The sequence below is a fragment of the Macaca thibetana genome, chromosome 9 (assembly GCF_024542745.1).
Source record: "Macaca thibetana thibetana isolate TM-01 chromosome 9, ASM2454274v1, whole genome shotgun sequence".
Classification (NCBI taxonomy): Eukaryota; Metazoa; Chordata; class Mammalia; order Primates; family Cercopithecidae; genus Macaca; species Macaca thibetana.
Genome location: NC_065586.1, coordinates 106064741 through 106073833, shown reverse-complemented (window position 1 = coordinate 106073833; position 9093 = coordinate 106064741). Strand labels below are relative to the sequence as shown.

Genomic DNA, 9093 nt, shown 5'->3' with positions numbered 1-9093 from the left:
CCATCACATATGTCCACACTGTCTATAAATTTTGAATCCTGACATCAACACTATTACCCTTTGACGTGTGGATTGGCCTGAGTTGTGCAAAACTGAGGGGATGATGTCTTTAAGGAATTAGGGGATGTCACTCTTTTCTTTCTGATGGGTCCCCTCTGGAGAAAGTGATGTCAGGAACATGCAAAATTTAACCCTGCTGGAGAAAGCCCTAGATACTCTCCCCAGGGTACCCGGAGATTCAGCCGGCCAGATCTGTAAGCGTCTCCACCTCTGGGGGTGATAACAAGGTCACCCTATACTTTGGTTTGGCTTTATAATAATACATCTGGCATCAATAGAGATTCTTTCTTTTCAAAGTGCTTTCCTATTTATGATCTCATTTTGCCCTTGCAGGAGGAAGAAAGAGAGCTGGTTAGGAAGCAAACTTGAGTTTCCCCTGCTCTGTGGCTGAGCAAGTCACTTCACCATTCTCAGGTTCAGTTTCTCCATCTGTGAAGTGGTATCATAAGGGCTGTTGACTGCTTAGGGTTGTGTAAGTGCAAATGCTGCTGTGGGTTGGGCGGCGAATGCCTAAAGAAATACAAAAAGCCATAGACAGAAACGCACTGTGATGATAAAAGTCATCTAGACACTCTGGAAGTGGTAGAGCTGGAAGGAACTTCAGAAATAATAGTAAAGAGGTTTCAGTATTCTATCTTGTGAAGATGCACAGATGAAGCGTGGGCAGGAGCAGGACACATTACTTTGGTGGCTCAGATTTTTGGTCTCTCACTTTAAGAGGCACCTAAACTGTAAGCAAAATGCCATTGCTGGCATTGGCCCCTTCTCCACCCCACTCTCTCACTCACTCAAGAAAGCATACCAGAATGCTAGTGAAAGAGGTTATTATAAGAGCAACCTTGATTTCCCTCTAATTTATTTTTCAAAAATGCAAACTCAGGATTCTTACATGGAACAAAACCCTGACCCAAGCCGACTTAAGCAAGAGTTGATATTTATTGACTTGTGAAATAAAAGAATATCCAGCAGTAGATGCTTTAGTCCTGGCTAGATCCAGGGGATCAAATGGTTTTGTCAGAACTTAGACTATTTATTCATCTCTAGGTTCTGCTTTTCTTTGTATCGACACTGTCAGACAGAGTCTTTTCATGAGTGATAAATGGCTGTTGGCAGGCTTCCGTTTGTATCCTCAAAGCTTAGCACCCCTGTGAAAAGAGAGCTTTCTTCTCCCAGTAGTTTCAGTGTTAAGTTCTAGGATTAAGACTCATTGGACTGACTTGGAGTCACTGTCCCTGTCCTTCAATCAGCCACTGTTTCTAGGGCAGTGGGATACGCAGACTGCCTAGGACTACATCCTCTCTCTCTTCCTTTCTCTCCAGGACGGAAGTGGGGATGGAGGTGGCATCAGCCTCATTTGAACCCACATGAACTAAGAGGGGCTGTGGGGGTATTCCCCAAAGGAAGACTGAGGGGCATTACTAGAAAATGGGAGAATGGAAGCAGAGTGGGCAAAACCAACAGATGTTCACTACAGCAGATAAAAAACTTGGCAAATTATTAGTGAGCAAGTACTTGTAACACATGTGGCGCACGGGGCTGTGACTCACCAGTGTGTTAGCACAATATGGTCAAAAACCTCTGATCCAATTCAACCTGCTCATCTGAACGATTTTATCAGCATTTAATAAGTTTGTTTTGGCCATAATGAGTTACAGTTTTGTTTGTGGTTTTGACACCTCATTATAGGTTTCATCAGTGTAAGAAGCCAACCTAGGAGCTCTTCTCACAAGTTTCCTGGGAGAGAAATTGCCCCTCCAAATGTGAGGAGTCCCACTTTATATAGATAGCATCCACATTTCTTGCATTCGAAAACAAACCTTATAAAATGTAATACGTTTGGTTTCCTAACTTTTTCTTGACCCTGGGGTGGTAGAAGGAAGTGCAGGTTTTATCACCTGGATTTAGAGACAAGGAAATTGAAATGGAGAGAGAATTGGGCTCACGTGCAGGCAGCATGTCTAGCTGCCTCCATAGTGTGATCTGAGACACCCCGTGAGGCCTATTATTACTGTAAACCTCTAAAATAATAAATAAATGGCCGGGTGCGGTGGCTCAAGCCTGTAATTCCAGCACTTTGGGAGGCCGAGATGGGCGGATCACGAGGTCAGGAGATCAAGTCCATCCTGGCTAACACGGTGAAACTCCGTCTCTACTAAAAAAAAAATACAAAAAGCTAGCCAGGCGAGGTGGCGGGCGCCTGTGGTCCTAGCTACTCGGGAGGCTGAGGCAGGAGAATGGCGTGAACCCAGAAGGCGGAGCTTGCAGTGAGCTGAGATCCGTCCACTGCACTCCAGCCTGGGCGGTAGAGCGAGACTCCGTCTCAAAAAATAAATAAATAAATAAATAAAATAAAATAAAATAAATAAATAAATAAATAAATAAGTCTCTGCCACTGAAGTGCTTCTTAATGAGATGTGTGTAGTTTAATGGGACCAAGGCATTGGATCACTTGAAGGACAATGTATAATTAATGTGTTTTTGCAAGTTGGTTCAATTCAACAAATAGTTATTGAGGATCTACTACTAGTTCTATCACTGAGGATGTTTTGGTTACAAGCACAGGCGTATCCTGAATATATTGCAGGTTCAGCTCCAGATCACCACAATAAAGTGAATGTTACAATAAAGCTAGTCACATGAATTTTTTGTTTTCCCAGTGCATATAAAAGTTATGTTTACACTATACTGTAGTCTGTTAAATGTACAATAGTATGATGTATAAAAATGTACATATCTTAATTTAAAAATATTTTATTGCTAAAAAATGCTGACACAGAGACACAAAGTGAGTACATGCTGTTGGAAAAATGGTGCCGATAGACTTGCTTGACACAGAGTTGTCACAAACCTTCAATTTGTGAAAAATTCAATATCTGCAAAGTGCAATGAAACGAGGTATGCCTGCAATAGCAAACCCCATTTCAACAGACTTAACATATAAAAGGAATTTATTGACAACCCAGTGATAAGGTGACCTTCAGGTGAGGCTTGATCCAGAAGTTCAACAATATCATAATACCAAAGACCTAGTTTTTTCTCCTTTTCTTCTCAGGCTCCCAGGTATCTGCCTCATCCTAAGACTGGCTGCCTGATGATCACAGGGTGGCTGCCAGAATGTTCTGAGAATTACGTGCTTCCTCATTTATACCCGGGATGAGAAAGCAGCTGTCCAAGGAGTTTGTAAGTGTGAGACAGTTCCTTCCCAGGCAGTATCTGCTCACATCTCTCTAGTTCAAACTGGGCCACGTGCTGCCTATTCCTAAACCAAACTTGGTGGCTAGGAGGAGGGGATGTGCTGAAAAGCAAGGATCATGCCTGGCACCACCTTCTGTAGCGGCATATGGGCTGTGGGGAGACGGGTCTTGCCTGAATGAAAACCTGGGTACTGTTAACAGGAGGAAGGGAAATAAATGCAAAACCACCCCTCATTAGGAGCCGAATCTCTTTGTCAAAGAGTACAACAGTAATGAGTATTTGTAAATAGAACAAAGAAAATCAAGTTTCAAGGGCAGAAAGGGAGAATAATTTTAATTTTAGACATGTCGAGTTTGAAGTATCTGCAGAATATGTGGACAATGCTGTTGAGGAGTAAGTTGGAAATAAGGACCCAGGACTCAGCTTTGGGCTGGTGCTGTTGATAGAGTGGTTAAAGCCACGACAGGAGAGGCCAGCAGGTGCAGGGCAAGCCCCCCTGGGTGGCGCAGGGAGAGTGGGTGGAGCCCTGACACCGCATGATCTGGGCTTATGAGGGAAAAGGAACGGGGCCCCACGGGATTGGAAAAGTGAGGAGAACACTGTATTAAGAAGGCGTAGGGAGAGGCCGGGCGCGGTGGCCTGTAATCCCAGCACTTTGGGAAGCCGAGGCAGGCGGATCATGAGGTCAGGAGATCAAGACCATCCTGGCTAACACAGTGAAACTCTGTCTCTGTTAAAAATACAAAAAATTAGCTGGGTGTGGTGGCGGGCACCTGTAGTCCCAGCTGCTCGGGAGGCTGAGGCAGGAGAATCACTTGAACCCGGGAGGTGGAGGTTGCAGCGAGCCAATATCGCGCCACTGCGCTCCAGCCTGGGCAATAGAGCAAGACTTCGTCTCACACACATACACACGCAAAAGAAGACGTACGGAGAAAAGCAGTTCATGAAGTGGGGAGGCATTGTCTTAGAGGTAAGATGAGGCCTTAGCTGTTTCTGTTCAGTTTGGCCACAGTTAGGTCCCTGGTGGTCTCTGTGGAGGGATGTGGAGTGGTGGAGGAGGAGTCAGTGAGGGGAGGATGGGAAGTGATGAGGCTGAGGATCTCACCCTGCAGAGCCTGTCTCTGAAGGCCCAGGGGAGAGGAAGAGAGGGCAAAACTCAGAGAAGAGGGAAGACACTTTTTTTTTTTTTTTTTCCTGAAAGGGCTTTGAAGAGGTTGAGTACTTTTTGTGCCAGGCCACCTAAACTGATGATGCTCCTCTCCCTGGACAGGGGAGCAGATGTGGACAGAGAAGGTGGGGACTGAGATCTGCTACAGGTGGTGGACTACAGTATACAGACCCCAAATACTTCCTTTCTGATACAGTTAGGATATTTTCCCCTGCCCAAATCTCATGTTGAAGTGTAATCCCCAATGTTGGAGGTGAGGACTGGTGGGAGGTGTTTGGATCATGGGGGCCGATCCCTCATGAGTGGCTTGGGCCAACCCCTTGGTGATAAGTGAGCTCTGGCTCTGACTTCACGTGAGATCTGGTCATTTAAAAGCGTGTGGCATCTCCCTACCCCACACCCAGCACTCGCTCGCTCTCTCTTTTGCTTTTGCCATGTGAAGTGTTCATTCCTGCTTTACCTTCCACCATGATTGGAAGTTTCCCCAGGCCTCCCAAGGAGCACATGCCAGCACTATTTCCTGCACAGCATGCAGAACCATGAGCCAATTAAACCTCTTTTCTGATAAATTACCCAGTCTGAAGTATTTCTTCATAGCAATGCAGTAATGGCCTAACACACCCCTCCTAGACTGGATAAGGACTATGTCACCTTGGGGTGCCCATCTGTAATGCACTCAGGTATCTATGTACCTTCCCACTGTTCTCATTGACCCAGAGCCAACCCAAGGACATCTTCCAGTGGCTACTTGGGCATCCTGGGTGGTAGCAGGTATCTCCATTGCACTCTATCTGCCACCTAACCCTGAAGGAAGGTACAAGGGCCCCTTCAAACTCCATACAAAGACCTTCCAGAGTGCCCACTGTGCAGATTGCCTGGTACAATGTCCAGCCTCCCCAGCCCCTCAATCTTCACCTCTATCTTTCTCTTGCAACTTGACCTTCACCAGTTTTGAAATCCCTAATTGACCTGGGTGGGCATGGGCCTTGGAAGGATCTGATGAACATTCTTTTTATTTTCTCACTCACCCCTGCCACAAACATTCTTTAATAGGCCTTAGCCCCTTTATCTCTTCTTCTGTCTTCTTGCCTCAATGGCCCTATTGCCCCTTCCTTCCTTCCTTCCTTCCTTCCTTCCTTCCTTCCTTCCTTCCTTCCTTCCTTCCTTCCTTCCTTCCCTCCCTCCCTCTGTCCCTCCCTCCCTCCCTCCCTCCCCCTTCTTTCCTTCTTTCTTTCTTTCTTTCTTTCTTTCTTTCTTTCTTTCTTTCTTTCTTTCTTTCTTTCTTTCTTTCCTTCTTTCCTTCTTTCCTTCTTTCCTTCTTTCTTTTCTCTTCTCCTCTCTTTTCTTTTCTTTTCTCTTCATCAGGCGTCTGAGCCCAAGCCAAGCCATCACATCCCCTGTGACTTGCACGTATATGCCCAGATGGCCTGAAGTAACTGAAGAGTCACAAAAGAACTGCAAATACCCTGCCCCGCCTTAACTGATGACATTCCACCACAAAAGAAGTGAAAATGGCCAGTCCTTGCCTTAAGCAATGACATTATCTTGTGAAATTCCTTTTCCTGGCTCATCCTGGCTCAAAAAGCTCCCCCACTGAGCACCTTGTGACCCCCACTCCTGCCCGCCAGAGAACAACCCCCCTTTGACTGTAATTTTCCTTTTACCTACCCAAATACTCGCATGACACTCTCTTTCCCTCTTTCTTTCTTTCCTTCTTTCTTTTTCTTGATGGTATCTTGCTCTGTCGCCCAGGCTGGAGTGCAGTGGTGCGATCTCAGCTTACTGCAGCCTCCGCCTCCTGGGTTCAAGCAATTCTCCTGCCTCAGCTTCCCGAGTAGCTGGGACTACAGGTGCCCGCCGCCATGCCCGGCTAATTTTTGTGTCTTTTGTAGAGACGGGGTTTCACCATGTTGGCCAGGCTGGTCTTGATCTCCTGACCTCAGATGATCTGCCTGCCTCAGCCTCCCCAAACGCTGGGATTACAGGGGTAATTAAAGGCCTGCCCCTTTCATTTCATTGAGTGTCCCTGCTGACCCTGTCCCTCACTGCCTGTCCCAGTGGGAAACACCCGAGACTGGAGGGCAGGGCCTAAGGACAAGCTGCAGGGTCAGGGCATGTCAAAAATTTGCTGCTCAGCTGCTTCTCTCTCCCACTCTGCTGTTCCTTACTACTTCAGAGAGAAAATCCCAAAGAGGGTGTTTCTGTGGCTTGGCGAAGGGAGGAGAGAGTTCGTGGGTTCTCAGGAATGCTACAGTTAATGCCTCTAATTAACACCCCAGGCGCTTTCGCTGCACTGCGCTGCTGCTTTGTAATCATCTCTCTCCACTCTGCCTCAGACATGCGCTCTGGAACTGTGAGCCATCTGGGAGGTGCAGGAGGATTCCAGGAAAGGGCAGGAAGGCCTCAGAGGAGTTTCAGTATGTACTTGGCCAGGACTAAAGTCTGTCTTCATCTAGGCTCTAGGTGCTGACTTCTGTAACAGGGGAGCTGTTAGCTTCTTCCTGGGAATCCACCTTCTACCCCACACCCAAAAGCAGAGCACCATCCACTTAGGCCTCCAAGTGCTCCAGGCCTTGTATTCCACCTCTGCCTATTTTGAACCAGCAACTGATTTCAGCAGGAATTCACTGAGACTGACGTCCTCTGTGCTCAGCACCGTGTGCCAATAGTATGGCCACACAAGTAGATTTTTCCTGTCTCTCTTTTCTTATGCTAATGGTTCAGCTCTAAAGATAAGACTTAAGTAAGTAAAAGAAGCAGAAGACCTTTTTTTTTTTTTTAAAGTCAATACATTTTTATTCAAGGAATTCCATGTTGTGATTTCTTCCGCTGTCCATCAAGGTCACTTTAGATCCCCTAAAAAGCTGGAGTCAAAAGATCTTCAAGTTTATCCTTTTTAATGAAACTGATCCAGCTGTCCTGTCAGCCCAAAATTACTTTGGCTTCTGTCATCTCCTTTTAATATGGGTATACTGATGAAGACTTCAAAATTCACCAAGAATCTTTGGGATCTAATTTCTTCAACCAATTTACTTTAGGGTCCTTTTTTTTTTTTTTTTTTTTTTTGAGACGGAGTCTCGCTCTGTCGCCCAGGCTGGAGTGCAGTGGCCGGATCTCAGCTCACTGCAAGCTCTGCCTCCCGGGTTCCCGCCATTCTCCTGCCTCAGCCTCCCGAGTAGCTGGGACCACAGGCGCCGCCACCTCACCCGGCTAATTTTTTGTGTTTTTAGTAGAGACGGGGTTTCGCCGTGTTAGCCAGGATGGTCTCGATCTCCTGACCTTGTGATCCGCCCGTCTCGACCTCCCAAAGTGCTGGGATTACAGGCTTGAGCCACCGCGCCCGGCCTTTAGGGTCCTTTTGACTGCCGGTGGTGGGGATCTGCCTGGTTCTCAATTTGACACCCTCTCAATATGAATGAGTTCAAGTCGCATTCATTCCTAAGCGATCACTCAAGAATGGTACAGATGTGTGGAATATGCCAATACCTAAGGTAAAAAAGTAGATTATCTGGTTTTTCATAACATTTAGTAACTGTCTTTTTCAAACTTTTAGCAACTGTCTTGTAGTTCCTTCCCACAGATTTAACAATAGTCCTGTGAGTAAAGTAAAACCACAGAGTTACTCTATGAGGCATTTCCAACGACGTGCAAGCTACAGGAAAAGCCCCATCGGGTTTTTTTTTTTTTTTTTTGAGACGGAGTCTTGCCCTGTCCCCCAGGCCAGAGTGCCGTGGTGCGATCTCCACCCGCTGCAAGCTCCGCCTGCCGGGTTCATGCCATTCTCCTTTCGCAGCCTTCCTCGTAGCTGGGACTACAGACGCCCGCCACCACGCCTGGCTATTTTTTTTTTTCGTATTTTTAGTCGAGACGGGGTTTCACCGTGTTAACCACGATGGTCTCGATCTCCTGACCTCGTGATCCGTCTATCTCGGCCTCCCAAAGTGCTGGGATTATAGACGTGAGCCACCGCGCCCAGCCGCAGAAGACCTATTAACTTCATATTCAGTTCCTGAAGGAATATAATCAAGGCAATACAGGGAGTCAGTATAAGGTAAAGTTGTGTGTTCAATATGGTAGCCACTAGCCACAAGCTATTTAAATGTAAATTAAAGAAAATTAAATGAATTAAAAATGTAGTTTCTCAGTCATACTAGGCATAGTAAGGGCTCAAGAGCCACATGTACCTAGTGGCCATTATATGGGAGAATGCAACATTAACCTTCTCACTAGAGAAAGTCCTATTGGACAGTGTTGGCCTGCAGTAATAGAGGCCAATTTCACAGTGTAGGTGTGGCTCCACCTGGGCCTGGAAGTATAGCAGAATTAGAAGACGAGGGAAAGGGTCTTCCAGGTGGGACAAATGGTGTTAAGAGATTGGAATGAACCTGGCATACTGGGCCAACACTCAGCAGAAGAGGACCAGCTGGAGTAGAACATTCCTTTTGAGGAACTGGGAAAGGCATCATCACTGATGGTAACAGGCACAGAGAATGCAACGGAGAAGCCCAACCTCATCCTCTCAATTCTCAATTGAAATTGAGATTGATTGGGATTCCTATAATCCCACCCTTCACATTTACTCCACCCCACAAGAGGAGAGGGTTCTGACTCAACCTTGGGCTTCTGATCTTGGAGGGTGGCAGCTTGGAGTCATAACTAGTTATCTGCTC

At 46.4% G+C, this 9093-nt stretch overlaps 1 non-coding gene across 1 annotated transcript; it reads right to left on the bottom strand.

Annotated features, from left to right (window-relative positions):
• Window positions 1-7977: 7977 nt before the first annotated feature.
• Window positions 7978-8094, bottom strand: LOC126963486 (small nucleolar RNA SNORA18). The gene has a single exon (XR_007729116.1). It is a non-coding gene; the product is annotated as a small nucleolar RNA SNORA18 (small nucleolar RNA).
• Between the last annotated feature and the right edge of the window lie 999 nt (window positions 8095-9093).